Source organism: Haliaeetus albicilla, chromosome 2 (genome assembly GCF_947461875.1).
Source record: "Haliaeetus albicilla chromosome 2, bHalAlb1.1, whole genome shotgun sequence".
Classification (NCBI taxonomy): domain Eukaryota; kingdom Metazoa; phylum Chordata; class Aves; order Accipitriformes; family Accipitridae; genus Haliaeetus; species Haliaeetus albicilla.
In genome coordinates this window covers 31,924,991-31,938,398 of record NC_091484.1, presented here as the reverse complement: position 1 = coordinate 31,938,398, position 13,408 = coordinate 31,924,991, and the positions used below count along the sequence as shown (strand labels likewise).

Sequence of the window (13,408 nt, the reverse complement as noted above, 5' to 3'; positions counted from 1 at the left end):
TCTACGTTCAGAAAACTAATGATAAATATGGACGTAGGAATTAGCTTTTTCTTAAAAGTAAAAAGCAAAGATGCTTTTTTAATATATATATATGCCAAACACACAAAATGAACTTACATTTAGAAAGATGCATGAAAATAACTTATAATGAACAAATAATGTGAGGCTGTGATCAAAACTCTTATATTCTGCATTTTATTGCTTTATTTTTGTAAATTTTTTATCACTCTGAAGTTGTTAGTGGCTATTTTTACATTCATTTTTGGTATGCTAGTGTTTCCAAACACAGATTTTTGTAATGGTATGCATACTTGTGCATGTGTTGTGCACACCTTGTGAAATCCTACATATTGCAAAAAAATCTGCAAATTATGCCATCTCTAAATTATATTAATCATTTGAAAGAAACTCATGTTCAAAAACTACATTAATTGTTTTTTAAAAATAACATTAAGTTTGTAGCAGGTTGACAAACAATTTGAGACCAATTATGTTATGAGATTGTATATGTTGACCTACACTTTTTTGAAACAACTAAACTACATTTAGGGTTACCTATTGAAGTTTTGTTATTGATATCAGTAGACAAGAAGATCAGGGCCCTTGCATGGATCTCAGTGATTTTTTCATGCAGGGAATTGAGTATGTGTTTGTCCCCGTTGAAGTAGATGGCAGCAATCCAAACAGCTTCATTGGGAAAAGAATCAGGACTGCTAAAAACTTTGTGTGTAATATACACACACATTATATGTATATGCACATTACATTATATATGTATGTGATAAACAATAGCAAGATCTTTGGAAAGATTTTTCTGCTCTTGAATTGAAGGGGAATCAAGGACACTTGTGACTGCTCTCTAAGGAGCACAGTGATAGTTACTCTTTAAGGGTGAAACTGAGCAGCCCAGTGATCTTGGCCAGTTTGCAAATAACAGGTGCAAACAAGAAAGTGTTGCTATAGTTGCATGTTTTGTTTTAGTCTCTGATCAGGTTTTCTGCCTTAAAATATTGTTTGTTTAGAAGGAGTTTCTTTAAGAAACAATAGGGACCCAATGGCAAATCATTGCATGGCACCTTTGTTAAAAAAAAAACAAAACCAAAACCCCCTAAACCCCAAGCCAAAACACAAACCCAAACCAAACAGTACCTAATAAAGAATAGAATTGTCTATGTGGGAAAATATTAGCAGATGTGGCAAATGCTTCATTCATTGTTTATTGATAATCCAGTTACTGTAATTGCTGTTAAAATGATCAGTAAGTCTTATGCTGTTTTCCTATTGTAAGGCATTAAACAAAAAAGCTGCTGTTACACTGCTCTGAATTGAAATGATCGTCCTATATGGCCAACACATACTACTGTTACTGTGTGGTGTGTGACATACCCTACCCTAGCATAATGAATGAAACATTATGAGTTTGTAAGTATATCTGCAGCTTCCAGCAGATTAAGGCTATTGACAAAAAGGTGAAGCATGCTTTGGGCTTCAAGTCCTTAAAAAACCCCTCATCCTTATGCAAATTTCATTAGAAGGGTGAAGCTGTGTGATAGTTTAAGGCATGTTGAATTTGGAATATATTTAATTAGAAATTAATACATTGTGATTTATAATGTGAAAAGAAAGACGTGGTACCCAGGTGTTGATGAAGACCTGGTATGAAGAAAAGTAACCCTGAAGATCCTCTGTAATGATTAAAAAAAAATTGCACTCATTTATCAATGGGAAAGGCTTGGAAAACATAAAAAGCATAACATTATTGATCTGCAGTATTTGTGGCATTATTAAGTACGTTTAGCAGTTAAAACAGCAGGTTTTGCTGTCAGATGAGCTCAACATAGGGGAACCATAGGAAAACTATTTGGGATACTTGCTCTTAACCTGGAGCTCCACGTTTTATGGCAGTGCATCTTCTAGTATCTGCAAAAAGACAAGAATATTTTAGCTTGTGAGGCTCAGTTCAGGTGAAGCTTTCGGTTTCTTCAATAGATGGGTGTCATGGTTTAAGCCCAGCCAGCAACAAAGCACCATGCGGCCACTCGTTCACTCCTCCCCTCCTGTGGGATGTGGAGGAGAAAAATATAATAAAAAGCTTGTGGGTCGAGACATGGACAGGGAGGGATCACTCAGCACTTATGGTCATGAGCAAAAACCAGTCTCGACTTGGGGAAAAAAATACAAAATCAATTTAATTTGTTACCAATCAAATCAAAACAGGATACTCATAAGTAAACCCAAATCTTAAAGCACTTTCCCCCCACCCCTCCCTCCTTACCAGGCTCAACTCCACTCCCGGTTTTCTCTACCTCCTCCCCCCCAGCAGCACAGGAGGATGGGGAATGGGGGTTGGGGTCAGTTCATCACACATTGTCTCTGCTGCTCCTTCCTCCTCAAGGGCAGGACTCCTCACTCGTAACCTGCTCCGGCGTGGGGTCCTTCCCATGGGAGACAGTTCTCCACAAACTTCACCATGAGTCGTTCCCACAGGCTGCAGTTCTTCAGTCACAGACTGCTCCAGCATGGGCTCTCCCATGGAGTCACGACCATCTTGGGGGGCATCCCCCTGCTTCGGCGTGTGGTCCTCCCTGGGCTGCAGGTGGGCATCTGCTCCCCCGCTCCCCTCCACAGGCGCACCTCCTCCCCTCCTTCTTCACTGACCTTGCAGTCTGCACAGGGGTTTCTCTTGCATTCCAATCTCCTCCCCCACTGCAGGTTCCCCTTCTTAAATATGTTATCCTAGAGGTGCTAGCACCGTTGCTGATGGGCTCGGCCTTGGCCAGAGGTGGGTCTGACTTGGAGCTGGGGAAGCTTCTAGCAGCTTCTCACAGGAGCCACCCCTGCAGCCCCTCCCCCGCTACCAAAACCCTGCCACACAAACCCAATACAATGGGCTTTATTGCTATTTTGTTCTATGTATAGAGTAGGTAAGGAAATCTGAGGGTCCAGCCCTAGAAGGTATGGTATCAGTAGGAATGCCATGAGAGAAGTAATTTCCCATAATTGTCACTAGAATTCAAGTATGCTGTATTAAGGCGGGCACCATGAAGAGCACCCATAAGAGCTGACCACCTTGTTAACCACATAATAAAATCAAGGCTGAGCTGTCCTAAGTTTGGATTCAGATTTTGGAAGCCTTCAGTCTTGTTTAGGAAGAAGAATTCAAGGCAGACCACCTCACTTGCTTCAAGCTGACAAAGAACAATTTGATATTGAAATGAAGAATTTCCAGCAATTTTTGACTGTGATATTCTGGTGAAATCCTGGCTTGCCTGGTGGGTTTTTTATTTAAGTATTATACTCTTATTTATAAAAGATTTTGAAAGGTTCACAAAAAATATATACCCAATTTCCAAACTGGTCTAGGTTGTGACTGTGTATTGTATTATAGATTGTAACTGTTTTTAAAAGTGGCATTCAAACCAAGAGTTGGATGAAACTGGAATTAGATTAGAACTACTTTAAAAATCTTCAATAAAAAAAGTTTTCACTATAAAAGGTTGCTTCATTGCACTAAAACTGGTATGTCCCTGTTTCAACAAATTTTCTTTTGAAGGTGTTACTTTGTGTGTCTTTGGAATTTCCAGTGAGAGCCAGGGAAGACCCATCCTGAAACAAAAAGTGACTTTCCCAATATGGCCAAGTCCGTGGCTGGCTACAGACAGATCTTAATTTGGGTTTTCATAGACCAAATGCAAGTAACTGAATTAACTGCTGAGCTAGGTTACTGTTTAACCCATGCTCTGTTTTTCAAAAATTCAAGTTACTGGTTTCTTTGTTTTACAACTTGCAAATCCTGATATGGTATGTAAAATCAAGTTTTTCTTTAACTAGAGAAGAAGAGTCTCTTGGAATTGCTGTGAGTCCCTTCTATGCTGCCTAATCAAGTTTCTCTTTCATACATGATCAACATTGTATTGGTTTTGTGTGGCAAGGTTTTGGTAGCGGGGGGGAGGGGGGGTTACAGGGGTGGCTTCTGTAAGAAGCTGCTGGAAGCTTCCCCTGTGTCCAACAGAGCCAATACCAGCCGGCTCTAAGACAGACCCGCCGCCGGCCAAGGCCGAGCCAATCAGTGATAGTGATTACATTTGTGATAACATTTTTAAGAAGGAAAAAAAAGTTGGGACAAGGAGAAACAGCTGCCGGAGAGAGGAGTGAGAACATGTAAGAGAAACAAGCCTGTGGACACCAAGGTCAGTGCAGAAGGAGGGGGAGGAGATGCTCCAGGCACCGGAGCGAAGATTCCCCTGCAGCCCGTGGTGAAGACCCTGGTGAGGCAGGCTGTCCCCCTGCAGCCCATGGAGGTCCACGGTGGAGCAGATATCCACCTGCAGCCCGTGGAGGACCCCACGCTGGAGCAGGTGGGTTCCCGAAGGAGGCTGTGACCCTGTGGGAAGCCCGTGCTGGAGCAGGGTCCTGGCAGGACCTGCGGATCTGTGGAAAGAGGAGCCCACGGAGCAGGTTTTCTGGTAGGACTTGTGACCCCGTGGGGGGACCCATGCTGGAGCAGTGTGCTCCTGAAGGACTGCACACCGTGGAAAGGACCCATGCTGGAGCAGTTCGTGAAGAACTGCAGCCCGTGGGAATGGCCCACGTTGGAGAAGTTCATGGAGGACTGTCTCCCATGGGTGGGACCCCACCCTGGAGCAGGGGAAGAGTGTGATAAGCCTTCCCCCTGAGGAGGATTGAAGTGGCAGAAAATAACATGTGATGACTGTAAACCCCATCCCCGTCCCCCTTGTGCCGCTGGGGGGGGCTTGGTGAAGAAATCCGGGAGTGAAGTTGTGCCTGGGAAGAAGGGAGGGGTGGAGGGAAGGTGTTCTGAGATTTGGTTTTATTTCTCATTACCTTGCTCTGGTTGATTTGTAATAAATTGAGTTAATTTTCCCCAAACTGAGTCTGTTTTGCCCGTGACGGTACTTGGTGAATGATTTCTCCTGTCCTTATCTCAACCCACAAGCTTTTTGTTATATTTTTCTCTCCCCTGTCCAGCTGAGGATGGGGGAGTGATAGAATGGCTTTGGTGGGCACCTGGCATCCAGCCAGGGTCAACCCATCACAAACATTCAAAAGTTATTATAAGTTCATTTTTGGGGTGGTTCTGGATGTGCAGATTTCTAAAAGAAAGCAATTTAAACTGAATTCTGGCTTTGACATTTCTTCACCCAAAGTTGTTTCTGGTGCATGCACGGTAGACAAAGCCTGACAAACGAAAATATAGAGAAACTGTATGTAATACCATATTTAAATTCTGATTAGGCCAAATTAATATCATTTGAATGTTTTGTGGTTTAAATGCTGAAGAGCAATCTTTCACCTAGGAAAGACTAACTTAGAGTATTCCATGGAGTATCTTAATGCATGTCTTAGTTCCAAAGAGGCCATTTATGGCCTGTTCTTCCTTGTGGAGAGCAGAAGGATTATGTTGATAAGGGAATGCTGTAGGTTTTAAAAGGATCTTTTAACATATGTAGCAAGATTGTCTGAAAAGAGATGACTTGTGCTTAAGGCCCCTTCAAAATAGAAATTGAGCAAATATTAAAAAAAAAAAAACAAAAGAAAAGGGCAAGTTATTGAACTGGAAGGCTTGTGAAAGAGCACTTGTGAAGACAGTGCAATGATTTAGTAAACAGGATCGTGTCTCCTTTAGGTGGTCATTGTAGAGACTGAAACAACCCAATGTAAAATAATTTTCAGGGTGAATGACAAGGTTTTGTTTTGATAGCAAAGATCCTTTAGACAGCTACAATAAACATTTATTACATTAGGGTAGAATGGTATTTTTTTCCCTAAGACTGATGAATACCTTTATAGAAATGTTTTCGGTTTCTTTTTTTATGGAAAACAATGTCTTCCTCTTCATAATGGAAATTTTTTCAAGTCTGCTTGTAAGTTGGCTTCACAGTATACAAGTTTTAGAAAATCCTTGTTATTCTTACAGGCTTATAATTTTCTGGATGGTTTCTTATGTTTAATATGGCTCCCTGCAGAATAAAACTTACAGAGCAGTGGGAACCATCCACTACTCCTATGAAGAAAATGTGTCAAAGTCTTACTCCTGATAGGAACCATCTTCTAATTTCAGATTTAATTGCTTTCCTATGTCATCTCCTTTTGGGAGATGAGATGGCAGGAGAGTAGGAACTGTCTTGATTTGATGATCTTAAAGGTCTTTTCCAACCTAAATGATTCTATGAAATGAGTGGGTAAGTCTCTTGAAGGCTTATTCCACCATGTTGGCCCCAGTCAAAAATGTTTCTGCCTGTTCTGCCTTTGTCCTGTCACGATCTGTAGGGCCTGATCTTCTGGTTTCTCAAAAATGGGGTTGGCTTTTGTGTGGCTGCAAGAATCTTTAACTAGAAGGCTCTTTTTCTCTCCACTCTCAAGACTTGTTACTTCTCCTGGTGGCTGTGCACTATTATCTGTCATGTGTTTTAAGGAGTATGGTAGCTTTCCAGAACAGTAGCTTTTCTGGCTCTCGACCTTTTTAGGCACACAAACTTCTGCTACGTGTCCATGGGTGAACAAGCTCCTTTCCAGTAAGCCAGAATGTCATTTAAATGGGGAATCATTATGATCAGGCCAAGGCCAAAATTACAATTCTTGTTATTCTAGTTAATAGAGGAAAGTTTTATATAGCTTCATGCTGTATGTGGTAGAAAACTCTGAAGATGAAATGGTTTGCAACAAGAAGAGCAGAATGCTTCTTAAATCAGATTAATAATTGGATCAGAAGCATTAAGGTCAACTCCAAGAGCTGAAAGCAATGTTTAGAGGAAAGCTTCTATGCTGTGTGTACCCTGGCATTAGTGATTCCTAGGTGTCATGTGGGTCAGGAAAAACACAAAGTCTGGATTCCTACATGTGAGTCTGTCTTTCCCAGCCAGTTCCAGAAAAGGCTTTTCTGGACCAAAGATGCAGCAGTCTCCTGCAAAGATATAGTTGTTCCTCACTTTTTCTATGGTGAAACCAACATCCTTTGCCTTTCTTTCCTGTTTGAAGCATGCAGCATGACTGCTGGGGTTCATCTAGAGCAATAAACCCAAGCTGATTATAAAATAAATGACCTAGTCATTTACTACTGTGCAGCTGTTGTGTGCATATTCCTATCCTGCAGTCTCTAGTCAGAATGTTGCAGAGCAACCTGACTAGCAAATTGACTAGGGCTTCTCTTGTGAGACTTTCAGCTTGCTCTCAATAGGTGTAAGAAATATGTGAAACATTTTCATTAGGGAAAATAGTTCAGTAGGGGTGAAAACTATGTTTAGTGAGGGTTTTTTTTTTATGGTTTGAAAACACGTCGTAGTATCTCAGTCTCAAGACAGCAATTCAAAACACACGGCCACATAAAAGTTTTTTAAAAAAACTTTCGTTCAACTTTAAGATTCCTAAAGCTACAATTAAAAACCTCCATGAGTTTCCTGAAAAATCCTTCTTCTGTCAGAAGCTATGTTATACTAGCCAGTACTAACCATTTCAATTTCCAGAGGACTTAAACTTAAGTAAATAAATGGAGACCATTCTAGCATTACTGCCTAACCTGAGAGGAATCTTTACATGAAAGAAAGCACCATGGGCAGTGATAATCTCTCTAACTTTCAAAATTAAATTGTAAATTAAAGTTCAGTACTATTAATAACATAAGTATAATTAGGCAGTGGTTAGTTAGCTATGTTATTTTTACCTAGAAAATGCTCCTTTTTAACTGCAACCTGGACACTAGATGTGAAGATGAGTATCACTGGAGAAAAATACAATGTCCAAAGACCCACTAATATAGAGAAAAGGGAGAAGAATACCATTCTAGCTGAAGAAAAATGGAGACTGTTTTGGGTGATAATATTCGTATTGAGTGAGAAATGCTGGGGATATACCAGCTTGTTGCTGTAAGAGGAAGGAGAGGCAAGACTGAAGATTTTAGTAAGCTAAATATGAGTAATATAGGTAAATATCTAATGCAGTAAATAGAAGTACAAGATCAAAGTAGTGAAGGGAGATCAGTGATCATATATCAGCAGTCTTGTTTGTTTTGCTTTTAGGAACATCCATCTAAGGGTGGTGGTACAGGTGGCTGTGAAGAAAATGAGAAGATTTTTCTCTAACTTTTTCTGAGGAAGTGACAGCCAGCAGGTAGCAATGGTCAGAGGCTAGCAGGGAACAAAAGGTTGTTTCAAAGTAGCTTGCATAAACCAGACTATGGATAGATTGGGATGGAAATATCAGCACATTAGTGACAGCAGATAAAACAATGTTTAAAGAAGAAAGAATCCAAAGAAGGTTGTCTATGAGAAATGACTTTTTATGGAAAAAAAATTGCATACCTCTAAAAGCAATAAGATGAAGGAAGAAGGAGTAGTTCCTAAGAGGAACTTAATCCTAAATTTCACTGGTACTTGACACAAAATAAATCCAATCATAGAATCATTTAGGTTGGAAAAGACCTTCAAGATCATAGAGTCCAACCATTAACCATGGCCATGAAACCATGTCCTGAAGTACCCCGTCCACTCGCTTTTTGAATACCTCCAGGGATGGTGACTCAACCACTTCCCTGGGCAGCCTATTCCAATGTTTGATAACCCTCTCCGTCAAAAAATTTTTCCTAATATCTAACCTAAATTTCCCTTGCCTCAACTTGAGGCTGTTTCTTCTCGTCCTATCTCCAGCCACCTGACAGAAGAGACCAACACCCACAAATCCTTTCCCCCCAAAGAGTCTTTCTAATGTATTCCTCACTCAAAAACTATAAGCTAAGTTACATCTTAGAATAGTTTTATCCAAGCTTATGAGGGTGCTCTGTCTTGATTAAAAATTTTAAAAAGCTGCAATGTGAGTACTTTTTTGGTGTAGTCATTAGAATAATGTATGAACCGTATAAATTTTATGTTTATTGATAGTGTAATAGGAGTGTTTGCTCTAACATACAAGCAGAAGTCTGTGCAAGGCCAGAATCCTAGAGGGGGGCATGATTTATTTCATATTTTGGAAAAAATCAGAAAATTAATTTCAAGTAGTCCTAAGCCAGAGATATAAAGTCTGTGCAAAGTAATTTCAAACTAAGGGCAAAATAAAAAGCAAAACAAAGGTTTATGGTGCACTAAGTGAAAAATTTAGACCAGTGGATAAACCAGTGCATGAAGCCTTTATAAAGCCCTATCATCACCCAAGTCCTACTTTAAGGATAAAAGTAGTTTGTTCTCCCATTTTTAGACTTCTGCCTAAGGCATGTTTCACACAAAAACCATATAGTTTCCTTTAAAAGCTGTCTTTGATTACTAAATAGTTTTGCTTAGAAACTGTACCTTTACCCTTTAAGTGTAGAGGCAAAGCTTTTAACACAGTGATAAATGTTCTCTTGTATTTTGTATGGTGCTGCAAATAAGAAGGTAAAGGTTTTGGCTTTTGAAGGAGGGTGTGTAACTAGAACTGTAATTTGCATTTGCACATTATTTTTATTGTGGAATTAAGCCCAACAGCTTGTTTAAGTCGTTGGGAAGGTGGTAGAGCTGAACAGAGGTGTAGCAGGTATTGAAGCTGAATTACAGGAGGTATAAGCCACCCTTATGAAGACACACAGCAGGGAGGACCGCTCACTGCATAAAACTGTCAGCAAAATCTCATAGAAAACAGGTAAGTCTGGAAATACTAGTGCTAGCTGGACAAGAAATAGATGACAAGTTATATGAGTATCTGCAAGAGATGTGTGTAAAAGTTGTCACTACATGTGTGGTATATACAGGTATATTTTGAGTAAGGGGATTGTAATTCCTTAGTTCTCACATAACAAGAACTTTACTCTTGTGGTTATGCCATCTGAAATTCTGAAGTATTATATCCCTTTTATGTACCCTTGCCTCTTAAAGCATATAAACCCTTTTTACAAAGTTCATCTTGCTGTTTTTTATGCATTCTTAGACTTTTCAATTTTGTGTATGAAAAGCCAAAACTTTTGTGTCGTTATCAGTCAATGAAGATTCTGTGTTACGCTGCAAAGTGTAACCTGACCTTTACCACCTTCTAAAAAGCAAATGCTAAGCATCAACCCCACAGACATCCAGGGCAGGGAGGAGAACAGATCCTGATGGGACTATCTGCCAAAGATGTGCACGCAACTCCTTGCCTCAATGCGTCCTCTCCAATGCCATGGGTCAGTCCTCTCTGGGCTGGGCTTTGTAGGTGGGCAGAGGATCAGGAGAAGGCTGCTTGGCCTGCAGCTGGTATAGCAACTGCTCTAGAGTTTTTTGTATGAAAGCCATTGGGAAATACAGGAATAACCCCTCTGATCCCCAAGGGATTTTGCGGACTAGGCCACCTGCTGTGCACTGGAATTAGAATTTATTACGCTTTTTGTAAAAAATAATAGTTTTTAATCATGCATAATCCACTGCAGAAGAGACACATTCTTAAGTACAGAAAGCAATTGAAGGCCTGGAGACAACCTGAAATTAAAAAATGCCTATTTTTTAAAAGTATGTTTTTGAAGGAAACAAACCTTCCCTCAACCCATCATTTAAGTGATTTATTTAGTCTTCATGTAGACTAGAATTTCAGACAGTACCTAATCCATCTGCTTATAGAGAAAGTTGTCATTCATTCACCACCTGACAGAAAAAGCTACCCTGGGGGTTAACTACAGGTTCTGGTACCATCTGGGGGGTGGGGGCAGCAGTTTGTTATTTCAGTTTTTATAGTCCTTGGCTCTGTGTTTGCAAAGCTGTTTTAAGTTCGCTGCTAGGAGTCTGCCCAGCTATGCGAGTGACCATGTTGATGCCTATTGTGGTGCAGGTCTCAGTGATATCTTGTAGCAAGGAGTTCCACAGTTTTTCACCGCTTACTGTTTGGAAAAGTTTTATTATTATTAGGTTTATGACTTTTCCATTTCAGTGGAGGCCTCTTTTCTCCTTAGGTGAGGTAGGGCGAATAGTTCCTGATCTACGTTTTCTCCCTGCCATTTATTATTTTGCATATTTTGATCATGCTCGTTTGTATTCACTTTATTTCTGTAAACATTCCCAATCCTTTCAATGTCTTTATCATTCTTACTGCATATCTCTTTCTGATGTATCTTAGATGGGCTAACCACAAATGAACAAAGTACTCTAGATGAGGCCAAATTATTGATGTACGTAACAGGTGAAATCCTGGCCCCGTTGAAGTTGCTGGGAATTCACTGACATCTAAGGGCTGGGGTTTCTCCCAGTGCTGTCACATTTCCTACATTATTCTTCTTCCCATTTTTCATATAATCAACTTAAAATTTTGGCAGCTGAGACTTTAATCTAGAATCCTACTGATTCAGCATCCTCCATTAAATTGCTGTTAGTCCACAGATTAGCAGTGTAGCTCTGTGGACAGGATTAGTTCCCTCCCCAAAATACTTTGATGAAAAGGGTCAAATTTTGTCCTGATTCACATCAGTTACGGAACCACTCTTGATGTTACTTTTGAACAGCTGAAACTGGGGGCAGCAACCCAGACTTTCAAACAACGCTGTTTGTGTTCACAGTGACCTTTAGCTGCAAAATCTGCTAAAATACATTATTTAGTGTATGAAAACTTTTGCCTCAGTAAATGACTGTCCATAATGCAACATGAATATGAGGCAAAACAAGTCAGAGTTGTTTTGGTTTTTTTTTTTACAACATCTGTAGAAGAAATCTGTTTAACTTCTGTTTCTTCCCCAGAAACATCTAAGAAATGTTCAGATTGTTGCTGCCTAATAAATACAGTAAATGAAATGTTAATAAATCACCAGCAATTTAGCCTGACAATAACATGGATTGACCACATTGATTAAATTGATTATGTTTCATATATTTACAATATGTAGACACAAGCCTAATTTATTTTCTGAAGAGTTCAAGGTAGGTATCACTGGTTTAACAAAAAAAAAAAAAGGGGGGCAAAATAAAACAATGGAGTAATGTTTGTGGTTGCTATCTGCAATAATCTAATGCTGACAGAAAGCAGTATTTTATTTAGTAATTAACAGTGTAAAGGGGAGAGAAGCTGTCATGTTGGTTCTTAAGCTGGGGAATGTGATGAAAGATGATATCTGCGATCTCATCCTTTCCACTTGTTTAGGATTGTCAGGATGAGAAATGTCAGCATTATGAAAGCTCAGCTCTGCTCTTGATATGATAAAACCCTTCAAAAGCCAGTCTTTCTCTCCCTCTCCCCCCTCCTTTCTCACTCTCGCACTTGCTTTTTTATTTATCCTGTTTTGTTAGATGGCAGAAATATAATTCTTTTCTTTCTTCCTATTATAAGCCACCATTTTTGTTTTATTGTATGTTTCACAACCCCTAATGCCCCACTGAAAATTACCTTGTTAAATGACAGTGTTTCAAAGCCATGAATCCTTTCCACCATTCCCTCAGAGGTTTGAAACAGTCAACAGACTGTAAAGAATAAATAATAAAAAAGTATTGATTATTTTGATGACTGTGAGATTCAATTAAGTATTAATTTTGCCCTCCAGTGGACCTATCAAGGTATTCAAAAGGGAGGATTCGGCTCAGCTAAATGTGTGCTGAGTGCTTCAGCCTTAAATAGGGAGAAAATGTGTTTACCTACAGTATTTGAAGAGGAGTGCATTGATGCACAGAGTCCAATATTTAAGTGCTGTGCAAATTAAGCCCTGGTGACAGTGACATTGTTTTCAGCGATATGAGTATTGACTAAAGAAGTGCATTTGATGACAGCTTAAACTATTTGTATTGATTAACATTTTCATAGATTATCATGTGTCATATCAAATTCACTTTTCAGACATGAATACATTAAAAAACCCATAGGCAAACATCGACCAATGTGAGGATGGGACAGAGGGAACATGCTAACCAACCTACTTGCTCGCTGGTCACCTGTTCTCTGCATAAGAACCATTTAGGCATGAACTTTGCAATAAATAGCTGCCAGAGAGCGCAACGAGGTCACTTGTTCTTTTCCTTTTTATTTTTTTTTTTTTCCTCTGGTTTCTGTGCTGTCATGATATTGTGCCTATTAGTTTGCAAACGGAATAATAGAGTGTGCTTGGAAATAATGCCTGACCCCCAAGTGTCCTCAATGAGCAGAAGATAAAACAGATCCAAATCATCAGGAAAAAATTTATATATATATGTGTGTGTAACGTTTTATGGGGGATATAATGTCGCAAACACAAGAATAATTGCAAACTGTATGTGTAAGTATCTTCCCTAATTTTATCTTTTAAAAAATGGTTTCTGTGTTTTTTTCTTTTCAAAAGAAAAATGTGTGTTTGTCTGTGTTTATGGACTTTTGGAGTATACTATTCCAAAGACAGGAATAGTTAGAAGAAATTTGTATCTCTGTTGAATGTATGTAATGAAATGGCTATTTGCTGCTGTGTATTTTCGTAGAAATGCTGGAATGCTAGAAACTGTGTATT

The 13,408-nt window shown here is 39.4% G+C and overlaps 1 protein-coding gene across 2 annotated transcripts in view; it reads left to right on the top strand.

Moving 5' to 3' along the window:
- POU6F2 (POU class 6 homeobox 2) overlaps positions 1–13,408 on the top strand; it is a 324,761-nt gene that overhangs the window by 47,829 nt on the left and 263,524 nt on the right. The window lies entirely within an intron of this gene.